Below are 19,489 nucleotides of genomic sequence, written 5' to 3' on the forward strand. Positions count from 1 at the left end.
TTATATAAAACAACAATAATAATAATTCAAATGAATAATTTGATAAGATATAAAACTAAGATGACACTAAAATGTTGGACCAAATAGCATGTAAGAGGGAGGGGATGGTCAGAGTTAAAGTGCTCTAAGGTACTTGCCATATTAGAGCAGAATAAAAAGATCAGTTAAACTTAGACCTTGTTAGGTCAGGAGACATGTTAAAAAATTAGAAATAATAACTAAAATAATGGAAATAGAATGTATCTCTTCAAAACCAGCAGAGGAAAACATGATAATAAAGAAAACTCAATCACTTCAAAATAAGTTAGAAAAGAAAAAAGGAATAATACAATATGATAAGAATGCAAAAAATAAAGTAGAAAAATATGAAATACATGTGCAATTATAGTAAATCTAAACTGAGCAGTGGCAGAAAAATATACTTAATCTGAAAAATTAGGGGATAGCTAGATTAGATAGTCAGCTAACGCAGTAGATTAGAAGGCCCCTGACAAGCATAAAATTTATAATTATATTTTTTATGTGTCTATATGAACATTTATATTAATATCTAATATTTGTTTATATATTTTATGCAAATTAAGCAGGCACTAGATGTTACCATTTCTCAGTGTGGGAAATCAATGTGTCCTGAGGATATGGGTCTGCAGAAAGATTAGCCCAGCAGTAAGTTGGCTCAGCCACCGGAAGAGGGTGCTTCAATGTAGAAATCAATGTGAAAAGAGTTTGAGATGTTGACTAGGAGTACAACTTATTAGAACTGCACATTTTAAGAAACAGAAGAATAGGGAGATGAATCGAGGTCAAAGCAGTAAAACAAATAAACAAACAGACAAATAAATTAAGAAGTGCGTATAAAAGAGAGAGGAGTTTCACCTTCAGAAGAGCTCTGGGTAGAAAAAAGCATCAACAGTACCCTATATCTCTTTTTCCAATCCAGAGACATTTTGGAAATACTTTGAAATCTGTTTCCCCAGGTTTGTTTTTCCCCTCTGTCATACCTCAAGAGGAACACAAAGAGTGATGGCCTGTCACTCTGATGCCTCTCTCTACTCAAATGGCAGAAACCAACCAGGTGAGTTGTCATAACTTAGATGAGGCTGGGATAAAAATACACCTTGGAGAGCTAGCTTACTGATGACAGACTGAGAGTTGCTCTTTTTGATTTGAGTGAATTGGAGCTTAAATTCTGTGCCAGCCCATACGAGTGTCTCAAGATGCTTGGGTTAGAAAAGAGATTATATCAGGATTATAAGGTCTTTTGCCTGTCTTCCCTCAGAATTGTCTTTGATTGATAGATAAGTGACCCTCTCCAGCATACTGATTTAAAACTGTAAGTGAAAAAAACAAAACAAAACAAACAAAAAAACAGTTGAAACTTTCATTCAATATTCACTTTGGATTTACCTTTAAAAGCAGCTCAACCATTGCAGAGTTAAACATCCTAATTAATTACATCGTCTGAGAATGCAGCTATTACATGCATCAATGTATTTGTTTTTCATTAAAAGTCAAAAACCCTTCCTTGGTTTCAAAACATAACAATTTTAAAATCCTTAATCCTAAACCTCAAATCTTGATCTTCAATTGGAGTAACTTATACAAACTACTTTGTAGGGTGAGTCTCTCAGCCTAGCCTCTCCTAACCTGCTCAAAAAGGCCCTCCAGCAGGCAATTGGGGTATACTATAGAATCAACCAACAGAAACGCAAAGCTATCTCCACCGTGGCTACAAATGATATCACAATGAGGCGTGCATCTGCTTTGCTGAGGATACCTGTGATTGTTAATAAAGTAAGTGGTAGGAGTGGAGCAGTTTTTCTCTACCTTTTATGATATCTTTCAGTAATAATGACATTGAGCTCCTCACAGGTCATGTCTGTTCACGGCTGACATTTGTTGTTCTGTTCTGATTGGATGATACCCTTGTCTCGGTTTATAAAAGTTTTGAAAATCATCCTAGTCTGAGAAATATTGATGCAATACTATTGTTTTGTTTGTTTTTGATTTTTAGCAAAGCAACTATTCGAGTTTTATTTATAGCTTTATTTATTTATAGCTTCCCCTCACCCCAAGACCAAAGAGTGAGTCCATGGGATTGATTATAAAGTAGACTTGAGTGATTTAAAATCATTTCCTCCTGAAGTCATGAAACCTTTTACTTTCTTTTAATGGTGTTCAATGCATTGTTCTGATCTCATTCTTACCTTAGAATGAACAATTTCCCTGGATACTTTATATTTCCCACAACGGTGACTTTACTCAACATTTTGCCACATATACATAGCCATGTCTGTATCTCAGCTTTGGCTCAAGCAAAGACTTTGAAACATTAATGAAAAATATTAATAAGTGCCTATTGTATGCTGAACACTTGCTATTTCATGTAATTCTTACATGACATCTTTTACAGGAGAATATCACACAGTGCTCAGATTCAAACTCAAGTCGAAGGCATCCAAAAGCCCAAGCACTGTCTTCACACTTTGTAGACAGATTCTCTCCTTCTTCTTGGATGAGGCTGTCAAAGAACTGGGGAGTAGGGGATATTCAGACCACATCTTCATGTTCAGTAGAATATCTTCACGTTTTGGAGTGTTAAGTTGGATAGCATCACTTCTAGCCATGGAACTCTTCCAGAAGCTTGAGAACCTGTGAGATTCTTGAGTGACTTGGGACACTCAGAAGGGCCAGGATGAGGTTCAGGGTTGAGCCACTGAGAGCTGGCTGTTCTGAGCTTGATTTTAAGGGAAAGAAGGGGTTGAATTCAAGCTTGCCAAGACCTGGTTTCTTCTATATTCTATCTGCTTTCATCTTGTCCATCTTTATTTATGTAGTGACTAGAGTTATCCTTTTTAGAAACAAACATAATCATACTATTTTCACACTTAATGACTTCTTTTTGAACTCCTTACTCTGATCTTCAATGTTCAGCTGAACTGGCTCCTTTAGGTTTAGTCCCAGTCATTCTTCTTCCCCTCAAACCTCCAACATGCCTTCAGAACTCTGAACATATCTAGAACTTCCATGCCTTGGGGTCACTGCATGTGACATGTCTTCTGCACACCATTTTCCCCCACTATTCTGTCTCACCATATCATCCTGGACATTTTTTACACCATGTTTCTACAATGTATAATTGCTTGCTTATTTATTTTCCATCTCCTCCATCAACTGCAAGCTACATAGGACAGAGACCATTACTCCTTAAATCATCATGCTTACCCAGAGGCTGCACTGTGCTCAGCACATAGTGAACACTCAGTAAAAACTTGTTGATTGTGTAAGTTAATGAGCTATGCTTAAGAACACTGGTGTCCACAGTTGGACCAAGGTGCAAGGGTCAAACAGAATTGAGCTTTCCAAGTTTTCACAAACGTGCTAATATTAATAAGTAAACTGATTTCCATTCCGAGTTTTATCTAATTTTTCATAAACCACTGCTCCCTGTTAATGCCTATCTATTCTGGAATTTATTGCCAGATGATATGTTATTTAATATGAAGTTGATATTTTTTTATCATAGGTATAATAAATGAATCAATATTAAAAACAATCCCATACTGTTCCATAAAGACATGGCAACTTCTTTCTGTCCCTCCACCTGAAGAATTTTGAGAACTGCTGGCCTGTGTCACTCATCTGTTACTCCATCACTTCACATTTTACAATAGCTTAAGTGTTCGTTCTTATTTTGTTTAAATTTTGTCTCATGGCCTTGAGCACACAACTTGATTGTAAGCATCTTGAAGTGAAAAGTCACAGCTAGCTTTTCTTCTGTCCTCTGAATCCCCCACAGTACCATCCCAGTATCTTGTCACGGAAGATGCTTCACGAATGGGCATTGATTGATTACTTCTCCTTTTCATAATCAGAACATTGTGGCTTGGCTGGGAAGCACAGTGGAACACCGCCCTCTGTCATTTTTTTTTTTTTTTTTGTGAGGCAAAATTTATATGACATAAAATTAAAGATTTTAAAGATAGCAATGCAATGACTTTCAGCACATTCACAATGTTGTGTGATTATTACCTCCTTTCCCTTCCAAAACATTTCCATTATCCCAAAAGGAAACGCCTTGCCAATTACACAGTCACTCCCCTCAATTCTTGTCAACCACTAGTCTGCTTTCTGTCTCTGTGGATTTCTGTATTCTGGATACTTCAGGTAAATGGGGTCATACAGTATGTGACCTTTTGAGTCTGACTGCCTTCACTTAGCATAATGTCTTCAAGGTTTGTCCGCATTGTAGCAGGTGCCAATACTTCATTCATTGCTATGGCTGAATAATATTTCATTGTATGAATATACCGCATTTTGTTTATCCACTCATCTTGATGAACATTGGAGTTGCAGCCAGCTTTTGTCTATTTTGCACTTTCTGTCTTCATCCACTCTACTCTTTTCCATTTGTACTGGAGTTACCTCAGGGAGTAAAACTCTGCAGAAGTCTGGGAGCTATGAATGCTGTCTGCGAACAGACTTCAAATGCTTCCTGAAATTGTAGTGCTTTTTAATTATCAAAAATATAGTGCTTATCAATTTTAGTACTTATTCAGGCTGATACCTTTCTGGAAAAGCAAGCCTAAGAAATGAGTTCATTAATGACTTCCACATATACTTTACTTTCATCTGTTTCTACGCTACCCCTAAAATAGTCCTAAGAGATGAAGTGGGTGTTACTATTGCATAGGTAACAACTCCCTAGAGTAAGGCCAGGCCTAAGGACAGTTAGTTAAACTTGGCCTCATGGGGACAGGCTGCACTGTCACCACTGTCACATAAATAGACTTATATTCTGGAAATGTTCAAACATGCATACAAATATAAAGGCTAGTTCAATAGACTCCCACACATTTGTCACCTAGTTTCAATAATCCGCATCTGCTGCTCTTATTTTACCGATGCCCTACCATCACATTTAAAAAAATTGTATTTGTTGTTCTTATTTATTATTTATTTATTTATTTATTTATTTATTTGTTGCTGGGGTATTTTAAAGCTAATTCTAGACATAATATCTTTTCACTCATATGTATTTCAGTCTAAATATCATACGTATTTCAGTCTAAATATCATATGTATTTCAGTCTAAATATCTAGTTTTATTTTTTGAACATAATCACAAAATCATTATCAAGGCCTTCAAACCTCGACAATTCCCCAATATCATCAATTTGTGTTCATTTTTCATGATTGTCCCAATCGTATCTTTTTTAATTGTTGGTTTGTGCAGTTCAGAATCCAGACAAGATTCTAGGAATATTGCCTATGATTAACACGTTCTTATATTTCTTTTAACGCACAACTGTTTCCTCTCTTTGGTGCATTTATTGAAGAAATTGAGAAATGGGCCTATTGTCTTGTAGAATGATTGGATTTGCCTGATTATATCTTTTTAGTGTCATTTAATATGTTTCTCTATCCCTACAAAAATCAGTAGTTAGAACTAGAGGCCTGATTAGATTAAAGTTGATTTGGTGGTGTGGGGTAGAGGGATTTCATAGGTGGTATTGCCTCATATTCTAGTCATCTCATATAAAGGCATATCAAGGATCGTGTATTTATCCAATTTTCCTTAATATTAAGATTACTCCATGATTTAGTGTTGTGGTAGGTTGAAAAATGGTCCCCCAAACCAAAAGATATCCACATTTTAATCCCCAAAACATATAAACATTAACTTATATGGAGAAAAGGAGGCTGAGTCTTTGTAGTTGTGACTAAATTAAGGGTTTTGAGATGCAGAGATTATCCTGCATCATCTGGATACCAGATCTGGGACTCAGAGGCCATCACCTGTGTCCTTTGTGAAAGGAAAATATCTTGGGCCCCTTCAAGCTGGGAACCACACAGGGCAAATCTGCCTCCCATTGTACTCAAAGTCATCCCTCTGCTCACAGAGATAGATGCATATTCTGATTGCCTCTTTTGGAAAGACTTATAAGAAACTTAAATGAATGCAACCATCTGTCTCTCACCTACCTGTGACCTGAAAGTCCCCAGTGGGGGGCCTTGCTTTGAGTTGTCTCCACCTTTCTGGATGGAACTACTGTACTTCTTACATATATTGATTGATGTCTCATGTCTCCCTAAAATCTATAAAAACAAGCTGTGCCCCGACCACCTTGGGCACCTGTCGTCAGGACTTCCTGAGGCTGCATCATGGGCGTGTCCTCAACCTTGGCAAAATAAACTTTCTAAATTAACTGAGACCTGTCTCAGATTTTCTGGTTTTACAAGTTATAAGTGGGAGGCAGAGGGAGATTACAAAGACACATACAGAAGAGAAGACAGTGTGACCACTGAGGCAGAGATTACAGTTATGCAGCCACAAACGGAGGGAAGCCTGCAGCCAGCAGCAAATGAAAGAGTGGAGGGAACACCCAGAGGGAGTGCAGCCCTGTCAGCACCTTGATGAAGCTGAGTGAAACTGATCTTGGATGTCTGGCCTCCAGAACTGTGAGAAAATAAACTCTTGTTGTTCAAAGCCACCATGTCTGTGGTAATTTGTTATAGACGCTGTAGGAAACTAGAGTTGACCCTTGAACAATGCAGGAGTTAGGGGCACTAACCCCGCTGCACTTGAAAATCCAAGTCTACAACTTTTAACTCTGTAAATACTTAATTACTAAGAGCCGACTGTTGAAATTATTAAGAACTCAAATATGTAAATAGCCCATTAACACATATTTTGTATGTTACATGTATTATATACTCTATTCTTATAGTAAAGACAATTTTATTATGAAAATGATAAGAAAGCAAAAATGTATTTACTGTTCATTAAGTGGAAATGGATCATCATGAAGGTCTTCATCCTTGTCGTCTTCATGTGGAGTAGGCGAGGAGGAGGACAGGGAAGAGGAGGAATTTGTCTTGCTGTCTCAGGGTTGGCAGAGGCAGAAGAAAATCTTAGTATAAGTGAAACTGCACAGTTCAAATCTGTGTTATTCAAGAGTCACCTTAATACAAGTATGAGCTAACTGCCTGATTCATCCATTAAAATGTCCCCATCAGGTTTTTCAATACAACAGTACCCCCCAACCCTGTCCCGCAACTTATTCTCTGGGGATATGTTCCAAGACCCACAGTGGGTGCCTGAAGCCATGAATAGTACCGAACCCTATATATACTATGTCTTTTCCTGTGAATACATACCTTTGTTAAAGTTTAATTAGTAAATTAGACACAGTAAGAGATTAACAACAATAGGACAATTATAATAATATACTTGTAAGTAAAGTTATGTGAATGTAAGGGGGGCATGGTGGCTCACGCCTGTAATCCCAGCACTTTGGGATGCCAAGACGGTCAGATTGCTTGAGCCCAGGAGTTTGAGACCAGCCTGGGCAATATGGCGAAACCCTGTCTCTACAAAAAAATACAAAAGTTAGCCAGGTGTGATGGCACGCACCTGCAGTCCCAGCTACTCGGGAGATTAAGGTAGGAGGATCAACTGAGGCTGGGAAGTCAAGGCTGCAGTGAACTATGATTGGGCCACTGCACTCCAGCCAGGGCAACAGAGTAAGACCCTGTTTCAAAAAAAAAAAAAGTTATGTGAATGTGGTCTCTCTCTCAAAATATCTTATTGTACTGTGTGCATGGGTAACTGAAATTCACAAAGCAAAACTGCAGGTAAGGGGGGACTACTGTAGTAATTTTAGCTGCCATTGATTACTGTTGTCTAGGTTCATTATTTCATTAGCGAGTGGAAAATAGTGATTTTCTAATTCTTTAATTTTTTCTGCATTTATTATGCATGATTCTTCTATATAAAGAACAACTGTATTCCTCATCAACTAGCTGATTAGCCTGAGTTCTAGTCCAAATAGGGAAAGACAAGAGGAATGCTTGAGATTTTTCCCTTAATTGATACACTTTCAGAATAATGAGTTGGTTCCCTAGCAACCTCCAAGGTGATCAATGAGATTTTTTGTTTGTTTATTTTTGAAGTATCATTATGAACTCATCAGTTTTCATATGTTTGATAAGTTTCAATTCATTATAGTCATTATCATTTTTGATGCTTAAACTGTCCTATCTGTAATCTCAGGGGAGACCCTCCAGGCTTGATCTGCTTTAGAAAAGTTGAATAATGACCAGGCGCGGTGGCTCATGCCTGTAATCCCAGCACTTTGGGAGGCCAAGGCGGGCGGATCAAGAGGTCAGGAGATCAAGACCATCCTGGCTAACACGGTGAAACCCCGTCTGTACAAAAAAAAAAAAAAATCCAAAAAATTAGCCGGGCATGGTGGCGGGCGCCTGTAGTCCCAGCTACTTGGGAGGCTGAGGCAAGAGAAAGGCGTGAATCCGAGAGGCAGAGCTTGCAGTGAGCTGAGATCACGCCACGGCACTCTAGCCTGGGCAAGGGAGTGAGACTCCATCTCAAGAAGAAAAAAAAAAAAGAAAAGTCGAATAGCCCTGGCAACTGAGTAAAGATGGGGCACAGTGGATTTGAAGGGTAACAATCGATGATGGAATGCTGATCTTCTTCCTGGTCTCCTTTGTGTGAGTTTCATACACACTCTAAAAAAAAATCAACTATGAAGATACTTAGTAAATCTAACATCTTCCCATTTCTTAATATGGTGACTCTCAACCCTAACTTCACAGTAGAATCCTCTGGGGAACTTCTAAAAAATACTTCTGTCGGGAATCCACCCCATGAGGTTGAGATTCACTCCTTTAGGTTAGGGCATTGATATGCTTCAAAAACTGCCCAGGTGATTCTAGTGTGTAGCCAGGACTGAAAACCACTGTCTAATGCATCTATCATACCTCTGAGATGTTTACTTTTTTTAAAAAAACAAGCCCTGGTCTTTTGCCTTCTGCGGGTAAGAGCCTAACATTGATCGCACATGGAGCAAGATTAAAAGGGTGCCTCATCATATGTTTTCTTGCCTCCATATTCAACGAGGATTCTGCCATTAACCACATTACCAGAACTGAATTAAAAAGCAAAACTGGCCAAGTGTGGTGGCTCGTGCCTGTAACCCCAGCACTTTGGGAGGGTGAGGTGGGTGGATCACTTGAGGTCAGAAGTTCGAGACCAGCCTGGCCAACATGGTGAAACCTTATCTATGCTAAAAATAGAAAAATTAGCCAGACATGGGGGCATGGTAGCACATGTCTGTAATTCCAGCTACTTGGGAAGATGAGGCAGGAGAACAGGAGAATCACTTGAACCCAGGAGGCAGAGGTTGCAGTTAGCCAAGGTCACTAGAGATACTGTCTCAACAACAACAAAAAAGCAAAGCTACCATCCTAACCTAACTCTAATGCCTTTGTTTGTTATCTGTAGTCCACATCCAGCCTTACCTTCCTGGCCTTGCTTCCTTCTCCAGACTTTGTTTACCACTTTATAACATTTGTCTACAGGAAAATCTCCCTCAATAGATTGTATGGGGGGTTGCGTCTTATCCACCCTTGTAGTCTTACATTCTCATAATGAAATGGAATAGAGATTTAAATACAGTTAACATTTAGTAAAGTTTTCTTTGGTGCAAGAAAATTACCAGGATAATTCTGTTTTATTTTCTACTCTTCCCCTTCATCCCTTCAGCCTGTTGAAGTCTACTGGATAAGTAAATAATTTATAAATTTCCATGCTTTTTATCTGCATATGATTTATATAAATATTCATTTTGCTTCAGTTTGTTCAGTAAAGGCCTCTGGGTAAAGAATTCCAAATTGTATAAAGACATATAAGATTTAACATGCATCTCAACTTTTAAAAGAAGTTTCTCTTTTTGAATATATCTAGTGATGATAAAAGTAAACAGGTGTTTGAAAACATACTGTTGTGAAGTACCAACCTGGCAGAAAACCTGTAGCATTTGTAACGAGAACATAATCCAATTGAATTTGTAATTAGCACTTTTGAAATGTGCTCATTATTATTGTTATTATTAGCTACAAAATGATGCAGCTTTGGCTCACACCCATTGGAATTTTAGGGTGTGATTCTAGCCAAAAAGCAGTCAGTATAGAACCCAATAAAAGAACTATGTTGCAGATTTTATAGAAGTCTTTTCATGTTAAATATCCAATGGGGGCTATCAATTAGATGTAAATTATTTACTGTGTCAAAGAAAATTTTCACTTTTGGAGATGCAGATTTTTATGAGACATAACCTAATGATTTGAGAAAAGTTAATGCACCCATGCATGGAATCTACTTGGGAAGTAATCCTGGAAAAAAGGAACAGTCATGGTTGAAGAGACATATCACAATGGAGTGGAGAGAATTTTAGAATTCAGAGACTTGTTTTTATTGAACTTCTAAAGGAAGCTACTCCCAGCACTTCTCAGGCCATAGAAGGGTCTGACTGACTTTATCCCTGGTAACTCCCACAGGAAAAGATTTGATTCCCAACCAGCTTGTAGTTCCCTTCATTAACAAACATTTATTGAATCACAGTGCACTGCATTCAGGGCTGCTGAAGAAATAGGAATGATTTAGTAAATTGGATATATAAAAATAGGAGGGGATCTTGGAGACAATTACAAAGCAACATGTTAAGAGAAAAAGCAATAATTGTGAGCTCAGTGCTAATTATTAAGGGAAGGACCCAGAAAAGGTAATAAGGTATGGGCCAGCTAGTGAGGAAGAGATTTATGGAGAAGGTTCATTTTGATTCAGATTCAAAATAACACCTTTACCTTATTGGTAGGATGGTTAGGAGATGCTCTTTCAATAAGAGAACTGACACAAGTAAGGCATGGACCTGTTACCATTTGAGCTTTGGGTAGGGATGTCCAACCTGTTGATTTGATTAGAAAAGAAGAACTTGCTAGGCACTGTGCTTGGCACATGGTCAATAAGTGTTTGTAGGTGCCCAATAATAGTAGATACTCAAAAAGTATTTGAAGGTGCTCAATAAATATTAGAGAGTCAATGACTTTGACTTTCCTGTCACTCATATGCCAGGAGGGTGTATAAATAACACACTAAGAAAATCTGACTTAAAGCTTCACAATGATTTAGTCCAACTCCAGACAAGATGTACCCGTTTAGTTGCAGTCCTCCATGGACCTTACTCCAGTCCAACTCCGCTCACTTATATTACCTAGTTGACTCTGTATGTCTTTGATTGTATGATTCTGGTCTGGGTAGAGTAGACAGAATGTATGATCTAAGCTTACCCATATGATCATAAGCCTAGATGTTGGGAAGACAATGACAGTTTCAAAAGAAAAGAAAATAAGCAGTTATGGAGGCCGCCTTGCCTTTCAGATAACCTCTTGAAACCAACCCAATAGTCCCATAGGCAGTTTTTTTCTTTTCCTATAGTAACATAGAAATGGACTCTTCTGGTCTTAAAGCCTGAAACTCACATTGGTTTTATCTGAGTTTCTTTGTAAGGAAAGCGCCCTCAGGCCTTTCAAAAAGTGTCAAAGAACAGAAACTCATCATATAACCACATCCAGCCAATGGGATGTCAAACCCCTCATTCATCATGATTGCCTCATGACCCCTCCCTAATTCCTGTTTTCCCATGCATAGTCACATTTCTTCCCTGCTGTAGAAACCTCTATTTTTAGTTGTTCAGGGAGATGGATTTGAAACTGATCTTCCATTTCCTTGGCTGCAGCACTCGATGAAAGCCTTCTTCTTTGGCAATACTCATTGTGTCAGTCATTGGCTTTCTGTGTCAGGGAACAGCAGGACCTAGATCGAACCCCTGGCATTTCAGGCACACTCTTGCCTCAGTCTCAGAGGTGGTCTCCTGCATGCCGTATCTCTGCAGAGTGATTTTTGTCTCTCATCTGACCCACCATAGTTCTTTTCTTTCTTCAACAAACAGTTATTGAACTCCTATTTACCAAGTGCATTCCTAGAAAATAAACAAGACAATGGAAGCTTCAGGGATCTCAGAGTTTTAAGAGGTGAGCCAGTGGAGGGATCAGGTCTGTGAAGAGCTTGCTTGTACACAGATCTCTCCCCAGAGATTCTGATTTAATTGGCCTGATGTGGGGCAGGCTGCTTACATTTGTTCCCCATAGCAGGTAATTATAATTTGCAGCCACAGTAGAGAATCATTGTGGTTCTCAAGAGTGGTCTTCAGACCAGCAGCAACAGCATCTCCTGATAACTTGTTAGAAATGGAGATTCTCAGGCCCCACCCCAGCCCTACTGAATCAGAAGCTCTGGTGCAGCAGAGGAAATAAAAAACAGTGCTATGTATTTCAAGAGGCCTTGCAGGTGATTCTGTTGAACACTGAAGTTTCAGGATTACTGAGCTAGGGAAATTGGCTCTGTATTGAGATACTAAAGAAAACTTCCAGGTATCCTCTCTCATACCATTTTCTCCATGAAATCCTAATCTTATTCCTTACTATTTTAATGATCTCTTTAGAACATAATTTATTTCCTATTTTTTCCCTCTTATTTATTTCCATACTATACATATATTAAGGGCCTGTAGGATGCCAACTTAATTCAATCCCAACTCACCAAGTATTCATGTATGAACCCAATCGTGTCATAGGCACATTATGGGACTGTGGTTACTGAAGGCTGAGAAGGGTAGGAGAGAGGGAAGGATAGAATGAGGCTGGTTAAAAGACACACAATTACAGCTAGATAGGGAGAAAAAGCTTTAGGGTTCTATAGCACTGTAAGGTGACTATGGTTAACAATAATTTATTGTATATTTTCACATAGCTAGAAGAGAGGATTTAGAATGTTCCCAGTGCAAAACAATGATAAATATTTGAGGTGATAGAAAGCTTAATTATCCTGATTTGATTGTTACACATTGTGTGTATCAAAATACTACTCTGTAGCCCATAAATATTTGCAATTATTATATGTCAATTAAAAATATTTTTAAAAGAAAGCTCAAAAAAGTGAAAGTACAACACAGAGTTCCTGGAGCCTTTGAGGAGCTAGGAAATGGAAACCAGGGCACTGTCATAGGCAATGTGCTGGTAGGCACTGCAGGAGCTCCAGGGAAGAATGGAAACTCTATGGGAAATATGGGAAAAGCAATCCTGGACAGCTTCAAGGAGCAAGGCAAACTTGAGCTCAGCCTTCAAGCATGGGTAGAATTGGGACTCAAGGAAGGACACAGGGAATATTAAAAGCAAAGAAGCTCTTTATGACTACCAATGAAGACATTAACCTGACCAGAGAGGAGGATACAGAGCTGAGAGATGGATCGGCCTTCCCCGTGGAGCACTCTGAGACATGTCATAGCTCATTGACATCTCGCAACACAGGTCAAAAAGGTAGATTTTTATTTCACTTACTGTAAATGTGAGTTAGAGCAAATAGGCTCCTGATGGTTAGCTGGGCTGGCTACTTTAGCCTTGCAGGAGGCAGTGTATTACAATGGCAGTAGATGTTTGGGAGTCAGGTGTATAATTTTGGCTTCACTACCTACTGGGTGTGAGGCTTAACCTCTCTGAGTTTTAGTTTCCTCTTCTGTACAGTAGGGTTAATACATTTTCCCTAGGTCATTTCTAACTTTTATATAAGCTCACAAATGTAAAACAAAAAACTGTATGGTAGGATATTTCTAGGCAAATCAATGTATGTTATGGTCCCTCTTGCTTTTCTTTGACTTAAATGGAATCAATCATTGCATTGGATAAGAAGGGAAGCAGTACTGGTTAAGAGTGAACACTGTGAATTTGGAGGACGTGTGCTGGACCTCAGCCATACCTCTAACACATTGGGTAACCTTGGACACACAACGTGACCTCACAGAACTCCAGTTCCCTCTGTCTGGAATGATGATATCAATCAAGTGAAGAAGCTATCACAGGGTCTGGAACATAGTAAGTCCTCAATAAGTTCTAGCAATTATTAAAAAAGGAAAGGCTGTCTGCTCATAAGATACAGTGCAAACAGGTGATCTCAGAAGGGGGTTTGTGCCTCTCTAGGAAGGAAGTCTCATTGTGGACATCGGGGAGCAGGTCAAGTTCTTCACCTCTGCTTCTTTTGAAGCACCACCCACATACTTCCCATTAGAAACTTTGCAATCTGTTTTTCAGAAGAGTGGTCAATTATTGACTCAATATTAGAAATGCTGCTCAGAGTACATAACGGCTGACCTGGGAATATCTCTTTAGTTAAATTAACACCTACAAAAGGCTCCAGGCTTGCCGCCAAACCAATGCTTTAATTTTCTTTCTAACACCCAGGTCTGTGAAAAAGGAAAATGGTCAGAAGTCAAAAGATAAATCTCATCTCCAAAGTTTCCCCTCTTTCCACCCACCCCCAAATCCCTCCTATAGCCCCAATCCTCATTTCGATTATATCCAAAACCTTAAATGGAAGAATCCAATTAGCTGTCATATTTTACAGCTAATTTACAAATCTCTTAAAAGTTCCAAGTTTAGCTTTCACATTGTTCCGTGGACACCATAAAAATAAAGGCACTGAGAAGCCTTTGGATCCTTGCTCTGCTGAAGCACTTCCTTTCCATATTTTTTGCTTCTCATTTTACTCATTACTTTACACGAAGCTGCAGCTCTCAGGACGACTGCACACCCACTGTAAACCTCTATTATTGATCATGTACTTACATGGTTGGTGGTGTTTTATGTAAGAGGAATAAATGATATAGTTGTTTCTATCCATTAAACTATACTGTTATCAAGGGATTGAGAAACTGCCCTGAACATGGCAATTATTTTCGGAGGTTCTGTAATGTTTAAATATAATTGCCTAGTAATCTTATATTTACTGTGTGGTGGCAAAGTACAGCTAGCTTCATGTTTGCACCTTATAAAACGTAAGGACATTTAGCGTGCTTAATTCTCCGTTGTCTTCCTTCTCCTGGCCTTTCTCTTTCCCAATGCTATATCCCCAGGCATTGGACTATGAGACTTCTAGATAATTCCCAAGCACTGTAATTTTTTTTTCCATACTACCTCATCCTTGGAGATCAGTAATTTCCTACTTAGTATGATGTGGGGCTTCCCAGGCTCTGGCCATGGGGAAAGGAGAGCTGGGGTCTCTGAGGCACAAAAGACTTTGCATGATTAGTAGAGCTCTGAGAATCAAGGAAATACGCCTGGCAAGCAAACACCCCAGCCCAGAAGAAGCTTAATTATAGTCAAGGGAAACTAGTCCTTCCTTAGTGGCAGTCGCCTCTGCCCACGTGCTTGCACATGCGTGTGCACACGCAAGCACGAGCAAACTCTCATGCATCGTCCATATGTGAATTCTTTTTGGAAGCTCATTTGCTTCTTCTCACTTCCTCCCCTTACTGGGTCCTAACACGGGCACATTTAAACCCTATCCTTTCTATCTTCAGCTCCCCAGACGAGCCTAATCTGACCTGGCTTTAATTTTTTAAGCCATTGGTGGAGAAAGCCTTGAAACTTTTCAAGACCAAATGATACAAATGAAATAACTGGGAGCTTGCTAAAATGAGGCCAGGAGCCTTTTAAACTTTTTACTGAAGTAGAATAGAGCCCAGGATTTTTAGACGTTTTCTGTTTCTCTTTGAAGTTGCCAGGAATTTGCCAGTGAGGTTTTAAATGCGCTTCTACTACTGACTTGCAGGAAGAGATTTCTAGGCTTCTCATGCTACCTCTGATGATTGCAATATAGAATCCAAATGTTTGATTCTTTCTTTCTATAGGATTTGACTTTTCCAACCTGTGAAGGAGGGAAAAAAACGGGAATAATATCTTGTTCTATTCCCATAAACAAGATACACAAGGGGAGCCCAGAAGATTTGGTTTGGCTTAGGAGAAAGTCGGTTTAGGCTTCAGTGCATTTTAGAGCATCCTAAGGGTGCAGTCTTGTGCCTGCTTTTCCTCATTTGAGATTCAAGGTGTTCTGCCTGGCTGGCTTTCCAGCCCCTGGGAGGCCGTCTGCTGCTGTTGGCCCACCGTCAGAGCACATGTACCTTCATTAGCCAAATCTTTGTTCCCCTTTGTGCTTCTCTTCCTCCAACTTAGTAGAAAGCAGCTTTGGAATTTGCTTCTGTTTTTCACATGCTGACTTACAGGAGCAAGGCAGGGTCCTGGGTAAGCATATGGACTCTGGAGTCAGCTGCTTGGGTTCCCGACCCCAGCTCCTTTTTTTTTTTTTTTTTTTTTTTGAGACGGAGTATAACTTCACTCTGTCACCCAGTCTGGAGTGCAGTGGTGTGATCTTGGCTCACTGCAATCTCTGCCTCCTGGGTTCAAGCAATTCACTTGCCTCAGTCTCCCAAGTAGCTGGGATTACAGGTGTGCACCACCATGCCTGGTTAATTTTTGTATTTTTAGTAGAGACAGGGTTTTGCCATGTTGGCCAGGCTGGTCTCAAACTCCTGACCTCAGGCTCCTTTCTTTACTGAACATTTTATTGTAGAAAAGCCCCTTATCTTCTCTGTGTCTTAGCTTTCCCATTTGAATGTTGAGGGTCCTGAAAACAGTGACTTCTAAGGGCTATTTCTTGTGTGAGTTGATTGAATCAATGTGTGGGAAAGGCTCAGAACACCACTTGCTCTGATTCCTGAAGGTCTTCTTTAGACTGTCCTTGGCTCACCACATCTAGATGGATTCTATCTCCACTTATCCATTCTTTTGATCTTGGTGACTGCCTCTCTTCATAAGCCTTATCTTCTCTGTGCTAAAACAATTGATTGATTGAATCATAATAATGACAAGCATAAAAGCAGTGAAGCCTTCTCCCTTAGCATTGGGGAGGTGGAGGGGCCAAGCCAAGTGGTCACTTGCTTGCATTTTTCACATTATTAGTGATCTTACATGGATTTGCGTTGGTTTTTCAGGGTTGCCTTTCCTAGATACTACTCAGTTTTCTTTTTTTTCCTTATGCAACCGTACCCCATAAGGAGCTTCTTACCATGAAGCTCCATTACAGTAGGGCAGACCTGGAAACACATGCTTTTGTTCAACACTCCCCCACTTTTATTTTTGCTTTCAGAGAGTCTGTGAACATTTTCCAGGCGAATCCACCCACCCTGGTAGAGACCCTCAAGGGACCAGGAACACAGGATCCAAGGATAGGGCAGGAAAATTCCGCCTCAATCCCTCTCCCAAAGTTCCCTATTTCTCCTCCCCTATATTCTAACTGTAGGCCTGCTGAGGCCCCAGGGGTGGGATACTGCACTTAAAGCCTTTAAACCCATCAAGATTAAGGTGTTTTTTTTTTTTGCTGGTCAGCTGAATTTTTCTTATTCTGTTTATTGGGTGGGGGGTGGGGGAAAGAGGCTGTTTTCTAAAGGAATGAAGGAATAAAAGAACAAGAGTGGGTATGGGAGAGTAAGGATAATTTCACTGTTGTCTCAGAGAGTTGAGTCTCAGGGCTGGTAAATTCTCAAATTCGACACTGTATTATGACATAGATCAGCTGTTATTTTTTCAGTCTCAGAGGAAACCTTGAGGAATCTCATTCCTGCAATTGTATTAAATTATCTGCCAATATTGTCTTTTCCACTCAAAGTACTTTCATTGAAACATTTGGCATGGACTGCAGAAACAGCAAAATCTCTTTAAAAGCTATTGTTTCTTTGAATGTTTGGTTTACCTTTTGGTTCCACAGTAAAATAACTTAATAAATGAAGGGTGAGTGGAATTGTTACTATAGCAATCCCCATAGTAACATCAAAATGCCACACACACTCGTGCTGCAAGCCCTGGGCTTTCTCCTAGTCCTCCTACATTTCAGGTTCAGCTTCCCAGGTTAAGCTCTGATGGCTTAAGATGTAAGGATATTATATTAAATCCATTTTATTTCCATCCCCAAGAGTTAATAGACTCACAAAATACCAAGAATTTTTATCCACTTCTATCCTTTGCAGAAAAGTCAGAAGTGAATTTTCTATGAGCTTGACAGTATGTACAAACTGCTTGCATTTGAGTTGCTCTTCCAATTTTAGGTCTGTCCTTAAAAACAATAACAACAATAAACCCAGTCAAGGCATGAATTGCTCTTTGTTGATTTCCATAGTCTTACATAACTTACATGGGGCAGGACTAGGAGAGGAAACATCTTCAGAATGCAGCACTGTGGGAACACACATGTTTTTAATCTCCTATTTTCCAGAAGATAGCCAGAAGGGATCCCCAAGAGGTCACTTGGAAAAGCCTTTTGCCACCTGGTAGAGTTATAAATCGATACTCTGATTAAGATTGCTGTTATTAGGTTGAATGAATGACTGAGAGGCTACGGAAAAATTTAATGGGAGGCAAAAGCTGATTTTGAACATCATGTCATATCTTTATATAATAGGTGGTCATGCATACATGTAAATATGTATATCACTGTTTGTGCATATTTAGCACAAATTTATAAACCAGATGCTGAATATCAAATAGTAGATCTGTGTATCCTGTTTCTTAGCTCGTTGTATCTTGAATATTAATACTCTTACTCTAAAGGCAGAAACTACAATTGGAAAGCGATTGTGTTAAATTCAGAACCGGTGGGGCTATAAAGTTTTGCAGCCCAGAAAACTCAGTGAGCTTATTTCCCAAGAAGAAAGCTTCACTAGATAGAGAGGAAGAAAATAAAAAATAAAGCACAAGCCATAAAGAACAGACAATTCATAATAGAAGAAATATGATCATTAGTAAACATGTGAAAAACATCCAATGTTACTACTAAGCAAAGAAATAGAAATAAAAACAAGCATAGTAGGATGTGGAGGGGGGCTTCTACTGCTGCTCTGGAGTCAGCACTAGGCCCACAGCCAAAAACAACAGGTGCTAAGTGCTCAACGTGTAAAAGAACGGCCAGACCCCAACCCCGCATCATCATTATATAAGCAGAGGCCTGGAAAGGAGGCATGAGGGACAGGATCAACCCTGGGAGTGGTCAGGCAGTGTGGAACTGTTACTCACCTGAGGTCACTCCCTTTTCTCCCAGTGGGCAAGGGAGAAGCTGCCCACTCTCCCCCAGCAGAGGAGCTTCACAGATAGTCACCCATTGAGGTTGAAGTTGCAGACTGGTATTCACTTTCCTGGCAAGAACTCTGCTTCTGGATGAACAGGCTTTCTGATCTGCTGCTGTGCCTATCTAATTAGGGATGAGAAATGCAAGAAAGTTACAAGATGGGGTGGTCAAGGAGCAGCCTGCACTTCCACCAATGGGTATCCCCAAGGATGCATACATTTCTAGTGAGTCATGAGGACACCAGAAACTGTAGCTAGTGTTCACATGCTCAAAAAAGCCTGCCCAATGGGTGAGATGATTCCAGTGATGGAGACTGAGAGGAGATACAGAGATTGAGATTAAGCCTGATTTCCCAGAGCAGGAAAGTGTGTCAATGGGAGCTCTAAAAGGCCAAAAAGACTACATCACTCCTTGGAAGAACCAGAACCTCAATGCCTGCCATGCAGAGATATCAATGTCTGCTTAGTCTAAATAAGAAAAGTAGTAACACCCCACAGGAAAAATATTGCTATTGTGTCCATATAAGTAGAATGTACTGGCCGTATTTCCTCACACTCCCTTTCTCTGATACAATTGCGTCATGGATATACCTACGCTGAATTGAGATTGCTCAACTAACCT

The 19,489-nt window shown here is 39.6% G+C and overlaps 1 long non-coding RNA gene across 1 annotated transcript in view; it reads right to left on the reverse strand.

Annotated features, from left to right (window-relative positions):
- The window catches only part of LOC130540977 (uncharacterized), a 187,146-nt gene that overhangs the window by 45,512 nt on the left and 122,145 nt on the right, over positions 1–19,489 (reverse strand). The window contains exons 4-6 of the long non-coding RNA XR_008955011.1: positions 10,666–10,766; positions 7,418–7,535; positions 6,781–6,930 (exon numbers count right to left, since the gene is read on the reverse strand). This is a non-coding gene — a long non-coding RNA (uncharacterized LOC130540977). The remainder of the gene's footprint in view (positions 1–6,780; positions 6,931–7,417; positions 7,536–10,665; positions 10,767–19,489) is intronic.

This window comes from Pan paniscus, chromosome 17 (assembly GCF_029289425.2).
Source record: "Pan paniscus chromosome 17, NHGRI_mPanPan1-v2.0_pri, whole genome shotgun sequence".
Classification (NCBI taxonomy): Eukaryota; Metazoa; Chordata; class Mammalia; order Primates; family Hominidae; genus Pan; species Pan paniscus.